The 15,486-nt window shown below is 35.0% G+C and overlaps 1 pseudogene across 1 annotated transcript in view; it reads left to right on the top strand.

The window, feature by feature from the left end:
* Window positions 1-616: 616 nt before the first annotated feature.
* Window positions 617-15,486, top strand: part of LOC149531685 (lysine--tRNA ligase-like) — a 65,637-nt pseudogene continuing 50,767 nt past the window's right edge. The window contains exons 1-8 of the transcript XR_016358743.1: window positions 617-1,018; window positions 1,425-1,510; window positions 11,453-11,577; window positions 11,662-11,742; window positions 12,033-12,158; window positions 12,267-12,549; window positions 12,731-12,827; window positions 12,952-13,108. The product of XR_016358743.1 is annotated as a lysine--tRNA ligase-like (transcript). The remainder of the gene's footprint in view (window positions 1,019-1,424; window positions 1,511-11,452; window positions 11,578-11,661; window positions 11,743-12,032; window positions 12,159-12,266; window positions 12,550-12,730; window positions 12,828-12,951; window positions 13,109-15,486) is intronic.

Below are 15,486 nucleotides of genomic sequence, written 5' to 3'. Positions count from 1 at the left end.
TTTTTTCTTTTTGGTTAAAAACTTTTTTTTGGATCTTTTAGCCAATTTTTCAACAACTTCTTGTTCTTTTACACATCTTGCTATTTGTGCATTAGACATCCCCTTGCCATCTTTGCCTTTGCACATTCCCATTCCTTGGCCAGCAAAACCCATAAAGTGAAGTTTGACTTGGGAATATGAGCTATCGAATGGTTTGCTTTTGCTACTTCAAACATTACACTTTGAAAGAAATGAGCCACCTCCTAAAACCTATGATAATCTTGTGGTATGTCTCCATAATGTAGATCCTACATCAATTTTTAAACTATCAACTCCTTGTTCTCCCATTGAACTTTGACTACTCGTGGCAGCCATTCATGCACAATACAATCTAATTTCTTGCTATAATAAGAAATTAAATAAATTTAAATTAGAAAAAAAAAAAAGAACATCAAGCATACAAGTGTGAGAAAATGATACAAAAATATTAAAAAAACAATGAAAAAAAAGAGAAAAAATTCTTCCCAAACTTGAAAGAATTCATCAAGATCTCAAAAAATTCATTGAAGGGCTCAAGAATGGGATAAAATGCTTACATTAGATGCTTACAACTCCTATGTGGAAGCTATCTCGCACTCCATAAACAATCCTCTTCGAGAATAATCACCTCATCTTCAAAATGCCAAATTGGAGCCCAAATGAGAAGAGAGAGCCTAGCTGCAAACAAAATGAGATGAAAAATGAATGAATGACCCCTACATGGCTGTTTTAGGGTTTTGAAACAAAAAAGGAATTAAATATGTTATGCACATGTTTGAATGAGCTTTAAATTGTATTTTGTTTGAAAATCACGTTTTTGCCAAATGGGACCTGCAGATGCTAGCGGAAGTGCCTGGGTGCCCTATGGATGCTCCCCGAGAGGAGCCTCTGGATATGCTGTGGATGCACAGTTCAGATCAGAATCAGCATCCTTGCCCATCTGCTTCTGCTTCCCCTTCCGCGTCCACCTTGCTAGGGCGCTGTATCCAAGCTCTTATCTGTACAGTGATATTGAGTCTTGTATTATCAGATTGCTTTGTCCTTCACAAATTTGATGTGCCAAATGTATTGCTGAAAAGTCAACCAGAGTTTATTGGAATGAATAAGTTTTTGTGATTATGTTTACACAAATAATGGTCCGGGTTCTTATGTCCTAGAAAATTTTAGTTTGACCATATTCTAGTTCATCTATGGTTAATCTATTTCATCTCAAAGATATTGGAGATTCCACATATGGGATTTCTCATATTTTAATCAGCATTGATTTTTTGTTCAATATTTTTTTCAAGTAATTGATTGATTGTGAATTCAATCTTGAAATTAAAATTTCTATCTTCGAATTCATCTTAGCATTGGATATACCCCTTCATTTTGTATTGACACACATAACGTGTTACTGTTTTCAGGAATTCAGGAATGGAAGAGGCTCAATTTGTTAAGCTCCATGCTGGTGTAAAGCGTGGTGATATTGTTGGCATTCGTGGATTTCCAGGTGTGTGGTTCTCCTTAGTTAATTGAGTCACATTTTATTGACGCCAATATTTTGGTTGAATTTTCATCAATGCAATAAACTTTCTGTGCCTATGTGAAAATTTTAGACAACAATAAAGTAAGGTTTCTGCTTTAGTGACATTAAATGTGATAGGAGTATTACAATCACAGCTTTTTACATTTTCAATTAAAGGAACGATGACAGAATCTCATTTATATGCATTCAGTTGCACAGCCCATTTTGTTTTTGTAAGCCACAGATTCGTACTCTAGTATGTGTTTTTTCAACATGGTTCAATACACAATGGTTTTTATTGACTTGTATATTTTTATCAGGCATATTTGCCATATGGTTTATTTAAAGAAAGCTGGAGTAAATAATGACAAAAAACCATATGAAGGTATATGTAACATACCCACCAGGGAACTGTAATGTCGCCTGCTAAGTGAAAGCGCAGTCACTACCAGATTTTCATTTAAGATAATTTAGCAAATATTGTTTATAGTCATACAACATATGAAATTGGCAATGAATATTAAAATTGACCATTTTTTAATGTATATTATGGGACAGAACTAATAATCCTTCAATTCTCGAGAAGGGATAAGACATTGGAGGCAGTTCCCGAAGTGGTTAAAGACCATTGATAGGCTCCCTAAAAGTTTATAGATTCAGCCTTGAACCTGTTTTGGGATTAAGCCCTCAGGGCTAAAGATAACGCTAATCCCTACCCTATCTTGGGAGCTACCTTATTGGATTTAGACTGCCCCTCTTTCCCCTCTCATAAGTCAAGCTATAATAGCATCTGAGTCTAATTATATGTTATAGTTTCATTAACAATTCAGATTAATTGTGTGTATATGTATGTGTGTGAGAGACTGCTATTAAATGATTACTAGCCACATTAATATCAAATGGTACTGCTGTATTTGGATCGCACTGTTCCGTTATCATGCTAACAGCTTGGCCTGTTCGGATCAATCAACACTGGCGGGGGGAATCAGTGTTGCAACACTTTTAATCAAATTAAACTTTTCACCACAATACCTTACAATAACGGAAATGACAAAGCATGAAAGTAAAGCATATACAACAAGAGAATTCATTACACCATGATTTGTTCTCGAGGAAACCTTGGGCAAGGGAAAACCCCAATGGGGATTGAACTCACAAGATAATGCACCAATCTGAAAATGTCCCTGTTAGTAGACTGAACCTATTAAGAAACTAGATTCTGTTAAAGGTCTGCAACCCTGTTAGGAGTTGAGAGAACAAAAAGGGAGTTCACTGCTTGAGGATGAAGGTTATAGCCACTTTCAAGGACCCACTGTCCAATACAATAAAGTATTATATCAAAAGCTTGAACTATACATAGCATCTCAATGCTTGATTAGTTCCAATGAAGTTCACATCTTCTCTGTTTTGACATCCAGCATCAAGGCTGGCACATCACAATAGTATTACATTTGTATCTCATATTCTCAGATACAAATTGCTTTCCTTTATACCACTTGATTTTCTATTCTAGTTATCTTTGAGAAGGCTTTACAAAACGTGTTCATACACTCATCGATATACAATATTAAACTGTGCCATCCAAGAGAAGTCCTGATATGTCGGCCCAATAATGCTGAGTAATTGAATTGCCAAGTCAATTCAATTTACTAAGCCAAATTGCCCGATCAACAAAACTGTCCTGTAACATTTTCTTCTCAAACACGTGCCAATTTACACCATTGTAACTCAGTGCATCACATACTAACACCAACTATCTTCTAGAAGTTATAGACCCATCTGAAAAAATCCTTTGTCGTCACTGAATGAGACTGCCCAACTGTGCTCTATATTCCTTTCCCGTACTCCTGCATTTTTCACATTCTTGACATACTAAAACTTATTACCAACACTGGTGACTATACCAATGATGTATATTGCCATCAATGACAAAATCTGTACAATCGCCTTGGATTCACTTGCCAACATGATCTTCTTACTAAATCTATATTAGTCGATATTAGAGTGCTCTTATCATTGTACTACAACCGATTTAGATTATTGATTACTTGGGTAATATCAATTACGATTTCCTTAATGAATATCAATAGTGTCGTTCACATCAGCAATTGAATTGCATTTGTTTCATTTTTATTAACTCTCTAGAATAATTGTGTTTGCACGGTCTACCTCCTATGTGGCCTTGCAGAATCATCAGACTGTGCAAGAGTCTCATTGCTATTGTCAACGATATATATACCTAGTGTTGACGGTATAGATAGTTATCTATTTATTAATTATTATTTAGTATCTAATAATTATTAGCTTTATATAATTAAAAATTATTTGTTTATTTGAATATATATAGATATACAATATAATCATTTAATATTTATTTTACTTATTTAGTTATTCTATTAATGACACATTGATGTTGGATAAAATATATATTTAATTAATATATTCCGTGAATTGGTTTATTTATTAAATACTTAGTACAAGTAAGGGCTATTACAGTCTGCCACTCCTAATTATGCTTGTCCTTGAGCAATTTAAGGTTTGGGTGCTAAAAAATATTTGCTCCTTCCCAAGTTGCATTTTACCTCAAGCAAGCCTTTCTATTTAATGAGATATTCTAAATTGGTCTTATTTCTCCACTTATTCTCCCTCATGTTGAGGACCCTTTTTGGTTTTAGGACGAGTTTACCCTCATCATCAAGTAGGGGTAATTCTTTACATGGATTAATTTGTTGGCCAAGTATTTCTTTAGCCATGATACATAGTAGACATGTGGATCCTACTGTTGATGCAGAGCTTCATGGGATTCCAACAAAGATCCCCTAATAAACCATAGAGTTCAATCATCAACACAATGTCTTCAATATTATAGAGACATTAATATATGTTTCCCAATACAACATCAATCAAATTACCATTATCAAAAACAAATCAATCTTGAAAATATATTCTTCAATTATGCCATTCTAGATAGATCTACACACAGAGATTCACAACTTTCAAACCCAGTCTTATTTATTCAATCCAACCATCCAATTTAGGCACAGTTTGGTCCCCAACAACATATCCAAAACTCAGAAACATCCAACGGTAGAATCCAAAGTTATGGTCTCTACACCGAGACCTATTTTTCTGTGACTCCATTGAAGAGGGTTAAAAACCTGTTTTCACTAAAACTGTCATAACTTTTACAAAACTTAACAAAAACATATCAAAACAATTGCATTAGAAAGCTCATTCATCCCTGTTTCCAGAAATATAAGGTTCATCCCTTTAAGATCCATTAAGTAATCGTAAACATTGCTTCAATATGATTGTATTCTGAAAATCTGAAAATTATTATCCATAGAATGCTCACAACTTTCTCAAATCTGCATGAAATTAACTCAAACCAAAAGAAATAGAAGGATTATTCATTTTCCTACTTAACCATATCAATAATACATCGTTTCCAGGCTGTACATGGCCGTACAGAGGCTGGAAATGATAAAAGAACTAGAAAAACCAATCAAAATAACAAGTGCAAAGTGCTCCAAAAGATCTTAATTTTTCTTCCCTTTCTTGCTTGGTTCGACCTTACAATGAATTTTATAGTTTCTTCGTCAATTTAGACCTTACAAATGCCACCCTTGACGTTTGGACTTCCTTTTACAATTTTAATGCAATTTTGCATTGCTGCATTTTTTGCAACTCCATCTTCTTGATAACTTTTGAGACTTTTTACAAATGTGATGCCATGACTTTGCATAAACCTTCAAGACATATCCAAATGACCATTTAATGACCTTGTACATGGTCTTTACCCTTTCAAGGGTTATTTTACAACTCTTGACATATTAAATCAATTGGGACCTCAACTATGACAATATGGACAACATTACATTTTTGTTACAACTTTTCTTTTCAATTGGATTCCTTTACATGAAATGACGTTGCAACATATAAGAATTAACATAGATCATTAAAATTTCCATTATGATCTCATGTAGTTATATGATGGCTAGGTGTTCCTGCACCAACTGTTATCGTGTAACTTGATTTCACAAGCTACCCCACCAATTTTTCTTAAATCTTTGTAGGTCCCATAGAATCATGGCTTAAATTTTTATGCGCCACTAGGTTTTATTGACAACTGTAAATAGGGTTGTAACCTCAAGAAAACCCAATTCCCCAAACTCAAATGCTTGTTCAGTTTGGTTCTATGCTGGTTTTGTGCATGGTGTAGGTTATCTCTAGTAACTCTCATAATGTTCATGTTTTGTTTGTTCAAAATGACCAGCTCCTGGTACCTTACTTTTTGGAAGAATCAAACTCCAAAAAGAATCGGCTTCATACCTATATAATGCCTTGAATGGGCTCATTCCAATGCATAGATGGTGTGTAGTATTGTAATAGTACTCACCAAGGTGTAGCCACTTTACTGATGCATTCAGTTGACTTGTAATGTAATTCCTCAAATATCCTTCTATCCTTGTATTAACTATTTTTGTTTGTCCATCGGGTTGAGGATGATAACTTGAGCTTGGTGTCAATTTAGTGCTTGCCAAATGTAAAAATTCCTGCCAAAACATGCTAAAGAATCGGCTACCTTTGTCGATAACAATGTTTCGTGGAAACCTATGTAACCTGAACACTTTGGAAAAAATCCTCTGTAACTTGAGGTGCTCTATATTCTATAGATTTGGCTGTGAAGTGTGTATTTGGTTAATCAATCCATCGCTACGTGTATACAATCTTTCCTGGTACTTTGGGAAGGTTTACTATGAAGTCCATGAAGATGCTCTACCATTTGTGGCTTGATATTGGTAAGGGTTGAAGTAATTCGACTGCGTGTGTTTGCTTTATTTTTTGGGCATTTCGTACATTCTTAGACTTGCTTAACTATGTCTTTCTCATGTCCCTTCCAAGAATATTTTTTCTTATGTCCTTTCTACATCCTGCTATGAGGCTGCCATGAAACTCTTTAATAGTGTTAACCTTCATTTTTGAACAGGATGAAAGATAGTTTATGCTTTTATAAAGGATATTTACCTCAACTATTTTATAATCTTCATTTGGTATGTGTCCTTCGATGATATCATTGGCATGTGATAACATAATTGCAATTTTACATTTTGAATGAAAGAAACAATGCCAAACAAATATTGCAGAAATTGAAGGAGGAGATTTGCTTATTAATTTGAAGAAATGTTCATTTACGAAGAAAGAGATTGTGTACCTTGGTTTTGTTATTTCAATGGATGGTTTGAAGATGGATCTTGAAAAGCTAAAACTTATTCTTGATTGGCCTACACCAGAGAATGTTAGAGAGGTAAGATCATTTCATGGGTTGACAAATTTCTATAGGAAGTTCATAAACAAATTCAGTTCTATTTGCAATATTATGACTGAGACTATCAGTGGAGATAATAAGGATTTCAAGTGGACACATGGAGCATAAAAAAGCTTTGAACCATTGAGACAAAAGATTGGAGAATTGCCTCAGTAAAGTCTTTCAAGTTCATTGTGATGCTAGTGGAAGTGCTATTGGAGTTGTTTTGAGTCAAGAGGGAAAACTTGTAGCTTTCTTTAGTGAGAAGTTGAATGATGCTAAAAGAAAATATTCAATTTATGATCAAGACTTCGTTGCTATTATTCAAGCTTTGAAGAAATGGAGACATTATTTGATGCCTAAAGATTTTGTGTTGTATAATTTCCATAAAGCTTTGTAGTGTTTGGGGGGTTAGAATAAGTTGAATCAGAGACATATGAAGTGGGTTAAGTTTTTGCAGAACTTCTCTTTCTCTTTGAAACATAAGAGTGGACAGTCAAATATTTTGTTGATGCAGTAAGTAGAAGGAATTTATTGACAGAGATGAGAGTTAAGTATGTGGCTTTGATGATTTGAAGTATTTGTATGAAATTGATCTTGATTTTGTAGATCCTTGGAAAGTTTGTAAAGAACAGATGATAAGTGATAAGTGGATTGATTATTTCATTTAGGAAGATATGTTAAGGGAATTCAGTTGTGCATCCCCAGAGGATCTATGAGAGAGAACATCATGAAGGAGAAGCATAGTGGCAGACTTGCTAGACATTTTGGGTTTGATAAGACAATAAAGTTGATTTTTGGTAGATTCTTTTGGCCGCATATCTATAAGGTTGTGCAAACAATGGTTAGGAGTTGCAGAGTTTGTCAAACAAAAGGAACTAATTAGAATTTGGGATTTTTTTAACTATTGCCTGAACCTGATAAGTCTTGGGAAGACATCAGTATGAACTTTGTTCTTGGTTTGTCTAGAACTCCAAGAGGTAATGATTCTATTTTTGTAGTAGTTGACAAATTTTAAAAGATGGTTCATTTCATACCTTGTAAGAAGACATCTGATGTAGTACATACGGATGAATTATTCTTTAAGTAGGTAATAAGATTGAAAGGTTTGCCTAAAAATATTGTTTTAAACAGAGATACTAAGTTTATCGGTTATTTTTGGAAGACACTTTGGAAGAAGATGAATAATGGGCTGAAGTTTAGTTCTACATTTCAACCACAAACAGATGGGCAAACTAAGGTTGTGAACAAGAGTTTGGGTAATTTGTTGAGATGTTTAGTTGGAGATTTTAATGCTTGTAGCTTCAATAGGATAAATCTATTATATATGTGTTTTTTTAATATATTTGAGATATAAGTTTATATATATATATATGATTAATTTTTTTATTCTATTATTTATCTGATTCATGAATAGACATGTTGCATGAAGGGACATGTCTATTTGTGCCCCACTCTCAATATAAATCTAAGAGGTTGCATTTGAAACACACATACCAAAAAGCATGGTAGTGCTATTACATTTGCAAGTGATCCTCGGAATTCAACGTGTTATCAGAGCCTAATTGCAGATGTAAACAAAATGAAGAGTATAATTAAGGGATCATACTCTGTATAATAAGAAGGCACCAGTGAAGGAGGACATCTAGAAGGTGAGGGAGGATGGAGAATATCCATTGGAAGAGTTTCCTAAGAAACCCGTGGTACTTATACCACTTGTGTTAAGGTCATGGATCTTCTGCAAATATTTACATTTGTATAGGTGATTCTAATCGGGCAGATTGCTAGAAGAGAAAAATTATAGATTTCGGTGTGTCTTCTAATCTGCAATTTGGCCCCCCTTATACCTAACTCAAGGGGCATGTTCATTGAATGGACATGTCCCTCTCTAGGTTGGCCTATTTAACAACATAGTTGTTTCCTCAAGATTGGTGCCCATTCCAAGATTACTAATAGTTAGTAACTAACTAACCACATTAGTAAATAAGAAGGCTTATAAAAGCCACAAAGAAAATGCCAATCTGTCTAGAGGGGACAATATGTTCTAGTGACCAATACTTAGGGGAACTCATGCATCTAGATCAGACTGATCTGAAAATCAGAACACTTGTTTTGTCAAAGTTACAAGGAATTAACAACTTGCGCAGAGCAACCAAAATGAACATAGAATCTAAAGATTATGTGGCACACATCGGACAACGAGTATGGACATTCTTTAATGATGATGAATCGACAGACAACTTGGATTATCCTAAGAACAAGGCAAATAGCATTGAGATGATCTTGAATAGTAGAATAAACAAGAGTATGAGAGGAAAAGACTGCATGGAATACCTAGTTCAGTGGAAAGATAAGCCCGCTGAAGACAATTCATGGATTACACAAGCTGAGTTGGATTTTTATGATTCAAGTCAGACTATTAGGGATGCCTAATGTGGACACCAGTTCTTTATTAATCCCAGGTGTCTAATGTAGGAGCATCTTGGGTCTTTGAGCAATCTTGTATCAAGTAAAAGTATTTCTTATTTTTTGTACTAGTCTGCTGTTCGCAGAGTAGCTGTTGCTACTTCTGGTTTCATGTTGTGGGCAGTTGATGTCATGTTGAAGACCTATCCTAGATCCTTGTTCTAAGTGCGCAAGTTCTAATGTTTTATATCTCTCAAGTTTTGTGTCGTTCTTTGCGATCTTTGTTTCAAACAGTTTTCTTCCAGCAAGGCATGCCGTTTCATTTGGCATGATTTCCTATGCTTGCGTGGCATCTTGCGCATTTTGGACCCAACTCCTAACACACGTGTGGACCCCTTAAGTGCGTGTGATCTTATGTTCTCCTTTGCTTGGGTTTTGATTTACTCCTTAAGGCTGGACCTAAATTATAATTAAATGCTTGACTAGCAGACTTGTGCCTTAGATGTAGGAAGGTAGCATTCCTAGAGAAAGACTAGAAGATTGAAGATGCAAGCTTGGACTCTAAATTGTAATTCTTATTGTGTATAAGGCTGCAACCTGGAAGGCCTCACAGTCGGGCGTGCTGCTGTTTTGTATGCAATGTTAAATAATTACACCTATGAATATGCTGCATCTGGCCTCGTGTTCACTGTTGTTTAATTGAATTTCTGTATGATGCTTCTGTGTGTAACTCTGAGGAGGGGTTTATTGGAAGGTTCAAGTTGAGTTTATTCCACCTCTTTCCCTTCCTTTCATTTTCCCTGTGTCAGGTTGTATTAGAGCGAGTTCTTTATTGCAGATTGGATCGGGGAGAACCTTATTGGATTGGTTGTAAGGTGGCAGATCTGAAATCTGACCTATAACTTGAAGAAGGTTACAATCTTGTAGGAACTATTGTCAAGATGGGTTGTGGTAGAGGAAATGCAGATAATGCTATGATGATATGTTGAGGCAGATTGCATATCTTGTAGGCAATGTCACACTAGGATGCAAACTCTCCAATGGATATCCCTGTCTTTTTGGTTTGCCCCTCCATATGCAATCTATATGTCTCAATCTTTTTCAGATGGGTTATAGCTTCACAACTATTCAACATTTTACTACCTATAAATGAAATATAACAATAATCTCAAGGATAGCTGCCCTTATATCCTTTGGGGGACATTTGTTATTTGTTATGCTTATCAACTCGTGTTATGAATTGCTATAGAGGTTTCTAGGGGTTACATGGCATTTTGCATAGGTTTTAAGCAGTTTGGAAAAAAATTTAAATGGATTTGAACTAGCTGGCCTTGGTACACTCCTTCGTTGAGGAACCTTCAGTGGCTGCCATATTTCTTATGAGTTCTACCTCTAAGTTCTAGGTCTATCTCTTTCTTCCATTTTAATCTCAACCTCCTCATTTTCAGTATTCTAACTGCATACTATGATTTTTGTTGGTTGAGAGTTTCAAAGAAAGCTGCAAGTTATAAAAGGAAAAGTGAATTCAATTTGCCCTTCCCATGTCTTAATTTTTTTGATTTAATTGAAAATAACTAAAGTACGACAAAGAAAACTTATCTTTAATGTAGTGGATTTGACGCCCTAACTCCTCTTATCAACTGTTGTATTTCACTTGCTGCTCATCAACAAAGTTTGTAAATGTCAAAATGAGAAATAGGTTTAGGTTTTGTTTGAAGCGGTGTGGAGGCCCAACCATCCCTGTGTTGAATCATGACTGGGCTGCTGGGGAGGACTGCATTTTTTTTGCATTTTGGGGATGATCTCAATTTTGGGGACTGATAGGGTATGGAGATGTTTCTGGTGTGTCCCGGAGTCCCCAGAATGTTCTTTGTAAGGGACAAAGCTAAAAACACAGGGGATGTGTCCTTGTGAAGCATTACTTTATATTTATGTATGGGATCTTCATGAATCTGATTGTTGTGATTATAGAGTTTTTTCTTCTCCATTTTGCTTAGTTCTTTGATCATAAGAAGTATCGTATATACTTAGAATTTAATCTAGGATACACAGTATGAATTTCAAAATATTGGAAAGTATTGAAATTTTACATTAATATTTAGCATTTATTTTCCTGACTTTCTTGATTCCAAGTATAATATCATACAATGTGTTTCAGTGTGATTCTATTGTTAATAGTCTTGGTAAGATGGATTGTTGATGTTGTGCTTCAGGCAAAAGTAAAATGGGTGAGCTTAGTATATTTCCTAAGTCTTTGGAGGTTCTATCACCTTGCTTACACATGATGCCAAGACAAAGAGCTCAGGAGAGGGTTAAGGATGATCGTGCTCAGGAAAAGGTTTAATAATTACTCCAAGGATTTTATTACCTACAAATCAAGAGGCTTTCACCCCCAAATCTAATGTTCTTGATCAACATGCAGGAAAGTGAGGGAGATAAAATTGTTGGCGTATGATGTCCTGGTCAGACCAGAAACCCTGAAAAATATGTCCTGAAAGATCAGGTATCTTATTTCTTTTTATGTGAATGTGCTTGAGAACCTTTAATTGCTTGAATACATATTCACACTGCTAGAGGTTGTTTCTTATGAGCTAGTAGGTTGTTGGAATGACACACACTCTAATTTCTTATTATTCTGTTTGGCTTCTTATTTAAAGTCCTTGAAAACCAATAAATATTGTCTTATGTTCTGATTGATCCACATGAAGAGAACTACAAAAATCCCACTATTCTCAAACGTTGCAGTGTTCTGGTGAAGTTGTCTCTTGATTATCTTTTAATTTTGAGTGACAGGAAACAAGATATCGGTAACGCTATCTTGATTTGATGGTTAATTCAGAGGTTAGAAATATATTCATAACAAGATCAAGGATAATATCTTATGTACGGCAGTTTCTTGACAGGCTTAACTTTCTGGAGGTATTGATCTTGCCTAATTTGCTCATATTAGTTATATAATTTTTTATTTATTTCATTACTGTTGTTTATTGCTTGATTTTGCCACCTGAAGCCAAATTTGATATTCAGGTGGAGACACCTATGATGAATATGATAGCTGGTGGAGCTGCTGCAAGGCCGTTTGTTACTTACATTAATGAACTTGATATGAGGTTATACATGCGTATTGCTCCAGAGCTTTACTTGAAACAACTTATTGTAGGTGGCTTGGATCGAGTATATGAAATTGGAAAGCAATTTCGAAACGAGGGCATAGATCTGACTCATAACCCTGAGTTCCCCACCTGTGAATTCTACATGGCTTATGCGGACTATAATGACTTGATGAAACTCACAGAGCAATTGCTATCTGGTTAGGACAACAATGTTATTTATCAAACTAACCAACCATCAATTTTATGGTTTTCTGAAATATTTTTCTTCACATAAAGTGAATTGAACATGATGAGTTGGGGATAGTCAGTTTCTACTTTCATATACAATCAAATCTTCGATATCTTAAGATTAATTGTTTCTTGCTTTCCAATTATCAGGAATAGTCAAGGAATTAACTGGTGGCTATAAAATCAAATATCATGCTAATGGTGTGGATAAGGATCCCATTGAAATTGATTTCACTCCTCCCTTCAAGTGAGTTTTTGGTTGTGATATTATCTAATGATTTGTTTTGTTGTATATATATTGGTTATTGTTTAGACTATTTACTTGAGATGATTTGATACTTTGAAAGCAAGCCTTATCTTTTTAACTTCAGGAGGATAGATATGATCGAGGGGTTAGAAGAAGTTGCTGGTCTCAACATTCCTAAAGACCTGTCATCTGATGAGGCAGTCAAGTATCTTATAGCTGCTTGTGAGAAGTTTGATGTGAAATGTCCCCCTCCACTAACAACGACTCGTTTGCTTGACAAGGTCAGTTGATGCATTGAATATAATCCTTTGAAAGTTCTATGGTATTTATTCAGATTCTGGTCTTGCTATTTCTATGTTATGTTTTCCTTTCTTGTTTCCAATCATTTTGTGATGATGAATATAATTACCCAAGTAACTATATGCTTTTCTCAAATTTGTATATAGAGAAGCTTGCAGTTGTCTAATATAAGGCTTCTGCTTCCATGCCAGGCCACTAAATAGTTTGGAATCTTTAGCCATTCTAGTTCAGAATCTGGTGTTTGTTAGCTATATATCAGAATGCAATTTTCTTTCAAGTGGTTTTTCTTACACTTAAATCCTAGGAATTTTTTTAATGCTGCCTTTGCTTCGGACAGTAGACCACAAATTTCATCAAATTTTGCCCAAACAATGGTTGTGAAGGACTTCTGAAATCACAAGCCTCGGAATACACTGATGAGCAATAAAAACCAAATGAAGCCTTAGGTCATAAAGCAAGAAAGGATCTAAACAGTTGAAGCCCCCTCGATCGCCTCATAATTGAAACTTTAAAAAGTGGAATGAATTGTATTAATAGTACACACAAATAAATAGTTGTTTACAGATGGTAAAAAAATGTTAACTAAAAAGAAGAGTTGTCCAAATAAAGAAGCCTAAAAATAAACCAAATTAAGACAACTTAAAATAAAGCTTAAATGACTATTAACAAAGATTCTAGAATAACAGGCTAAAAATAGCGAGAACCTACGATACTAAAAATATTCTAATACCATTACTTAATGGTGATTGTATCAACTAGCCTTCAAAAGACTGTACATATCTAGTGGCCATAAATTCTTCAGAACATTCTGTTGCTGCTGATACTCCTTGGATTTGCAAATGTCAACAACCTAGAGCAGCAAAAACAGAGAAGTCTGCCCCCTTCTTTAGAATGGTCTGCAACAAAAGGCAAGAGCCTGCCACTGAAATGAGTTTACCACTATTCCTTCAGAATCTGCAAAACCTCTGACCAAAAATCATCACAAGAAGTCCAACCTGATATTGGATAACAAAATTGTCCTTCCTTGTAGACAGAGGCACACATTGAGAACAGCTGCCACGATTTTGAGGAAAAATCGGCACTCCTCCAAACTATTGCAGAAGAGCAAGATGCTCCATAATAGACTGCAAGAAACCATATGATTTGAAGTTAATAAAACATTGTTTTTTTTGGAAAAAAATGGTAAAAATCTGAAAATAGGAATTCCTGACATAACTTCCCACATTAACTTCATGAATTATAGAAACCAAACCCGAATTTCGGGGTGAAAAATTTAATCAAAATAGAACAGAATTTTTGAGGTGAGAAATCAATCGGAACTAGATGAATAGTTGACACCTAAGTTGCCGATTCGGGTTCGAGGACGGATTCGGGTTCGTGGGTTCAGGCAAAAAAAATTTTCCATTTGGGTTCGTGAGTATACATATATAAAGATAAACATCCATATTTGTAAAACTAATGACTAGTTGACACCTAAGTTGCCGATTCAGGTTCAAGCACGGGTTCGGGTTTGTGTGTTCAGGCAAATTTTTTTTCCCATTTGGGTTCGTGGGTGGGTTCGTGAGTATATATATATATATATATATATATGCAAAAAAAAGATAAACATGCATAGTTGTAAAACTAACTTACGAATTCATTTCATAGTATGAATATATCAATGTTACTTGATCATTGATCAATGCCAAATGTCAAAGATAAACATTAAATACTCACTCATTAATCAATGTTAATATTGTAAAGAAAATTATACATTGAAAATATTAAAAAATGATATTTTAATTTAATTTGAAACACTTTTATGGTCCACAGTCCCAATCAGGGACCCAAGCACGAATCCGAACCCGGATCCAGACCCAAGCACGAATCCGAACCCAGACGAATCCGGATCTGGACCAAGCTCCAGGGCTGAATCCGATAACTAAGGTTGACACAAATCTGAGATATGGATCAGCATAGGAAAACTCAACAAAAGCAAGGAACCCTCCTGAACTGCAGAAACCTTGACCAGGTCATATGGCAGCAAATACTTAATTTTTGAGGAAAACATTATAAGTCCTCTAGCATTCTTTTGAAGGAAAAAAATTATGAAAACAACAGATTTTTTTTCAAGGGAAAAATATATTTAAGACCCTTTTTCCAAAAAGAGTGTAGAACTTTGTCTACTTAATCCGAATGGATCCAAATGGATTTATAGGGTTTTAGGGCCAAAACCAGAGAATTTTATTGGCCAAAATTGTAGAGTTTTCCCAGAAAATCCATGCTGACAGAAAAAACGTCTTTGTCTGTCAATCACATGCTGAAGAATGACGACCTGAAAATAAAAAATGAACAGAAGAAAACGCGAGCTAAACAGGGT

This window comes from Cupressus sempervirens, chromosome 11 (genome assembly GCF_028749045.1).
Source record: "Cupressus sempervirens isolate cs-2001-9-10 chromosome 11, ASM2874904v1, whole genome shotgun sequence".
Classification (NCBI taxonomy): domain Eukaryota; kingdom Viridiplantae; phylum Streptophyta; class Pinopsida; order Cupressales; family Cupressaceae; genus Cupressus; species Cupressus sempervirens.
This window is presented reverse-complemented; position numbering and strand designations above follow the sequence as displayed.